Below are 2089 nucleotides of genomic sequence, written 5' to 3'. Positions count from 1 at the left end.
CTTGTGCAATTGGAAGGACCCACACACCCAAGAATATGTACACAGGGTAAGAGAGGTGATGTATCATAATCATCTCGAACAAATAAAATATACCTGAAGAATTCTGTTAAAAGATTTTGGGACACTTGGCGGTCTTTTTATGTTATATGTGGGGGACATGTCAATGCCTATGAACCAGTAATTCTTTTTAATTCGTTTATGTAAAGTATGTGACTGATCCGGTGTGGGAGGGAAGGGGTGGCAGGTTTTTATTTTATTTTTATTTATTTTTTTATGTTCTTTGTGTTTTATATGTTCAAAATGAAAAGTTAATAAAAAGGCCGATTTAAAAAAATAAGATCCAAATGACAAACTTGGACTCCTTTTCTGCCAGATAATATACAGTTATAATCTGACAGAGCATTTTCCATATGTTTAAGCCTCTTTTGCATTCATACTACAAAAACCTGCTGCAAAATCATTTTCACAGCCAAACGGCTAAAAAAGGAAAGATGGGAGAAAAAAAAAAAATTGTCGTAAGTCTTGCACTGTGTCAGATGTTTGAGCTGTCAGCAGTAACTGCATTTAAATTCACCTATAGCAAACATCTGCTGCCATCTGGTCTAAGCTCTGCAGGGTTTCTGCCTTTGGAAGTGAAATGTACACTCTATACATGCCAAACATGGGAAGAACAATTCAAAACCTGCTGCTTCATGTTGTTTGTTAGTCTCTTAACTAATTCTGCTACGTCCTATTGTCTACAGGAACTTCAGGTACACGGTTTCACAGCATCAAAGGATTGCTGCTATAACAAATAGTGTTTTAAAGTGAACCCCAGTGAAGGAAATGAGACATACACAGCCGATGGTTTAAATGAAACGCAGCAATTTCACCTGCCAAATGACTCAGTCACTGCATACGTTTGCAGCTTTTTTTAAGAGATTTAGAGTATCTGCAATTTATGCTAATACACCATGAGCACCTCTGATGTTATTTTAAGTGCAATAGCTCCAGCAAAAGCCTATACATTTCTATATCAACCCCTCCCTGGCAAGCAAATGCCTGCGTGGGTTTTCTGAAAGGATACCTATATCGTATGTGGTGCTAGATTACAGGATTTGCATTTAAAAGGGTGTCAGTTGTGGCAGCTGGATGAAACAGGTGAATGCAATCACAGCAGTTCAACAAACGATCTGTAACATGAGTCATACTGGGTAGCCTGAATGACACGCCTGCTTCTGCCCACCAAAGATTCTCTAATACCCCCAGCTTGAACCTTTTTTTAAGGCATATCATATGAAGGGATACATGCAGCAGTGAGGTTATATATCGAATAAACCTTGTAATGTGTTGTCATTAATATAGTGCTAAGTCCATTTTCTCTTATTTTGGGGAAAAAAGATCACTGCAGGGGTACATTAAGGTGCATCAAAAGGCTTTTTGTTTTTAGAAGTTAAAGCTTTTATGTGTAAAAACCACGTAATCAAACGAATCTGTTGGCTACCAAATGGAATTATTCAAACCCAATAAATGAAAATGAACCTGGTTAAGTATCTCAGCATGTCCAAAGTTCAGTGATGACACAGTTTTTCAGGACTGAAAGAAATAATGGATTTTGTGTTGATCTTCGGAGCATGGAGTTGTTTGTCCCAGGGGCCTGCCAGCGTTAAACTCAGATCTGCGCACTGTGACTCGCTCAAGGCTGTGTGTCTGTGGTGATATTAAAAAGAAATATTGCTTCATAAATCCCTGCTGCGTTGCTGCCATGACTCCTCTTAATGCGGACTGCTGCTGGAGTGTGAGAGGGGAAATAGGATCATTTTGTTTTTTTTTATTCCATTTGTCCTTCGACTGGAAAGCCAATTAGTGTTGAACATAGAAACCTATGATCATACGCAGCAAAGAGACAGAAAGACACCTTGGAGGACGATGTTTACTCTTGCTGTTGCTTTGAACAATTTGCTTCTTCTGCTCATAGATTTGCTTAATGGACTTAGCAGGGACAGTGCCCAATGTCAATACAATATATACGAGCATACTCTATACACGTATCATTTGAAATGTAATTTGCAATTAAAACTCTGTTGTGGCCATCTGGAGAGTGAAGACC

This window comes from Nematolebias whitei, chromosome 2 (genome assembly GCF_014905685.2).
Source record: "Nematolebias whitei isolate Nwh7 chromosome 2, NemWhi1, whole genome shotgun sequence".
In the NCBI taxonomy this organism is placed as follows: Eukaryota; Metazoa; Chordata; class Actinopteri; order Cyprinodontiformes; family Rivulidae; genus Nematolebias; species Nematolebias whitei.
This window is presented reverse-complemented; position numbering follows the sequence as displayed.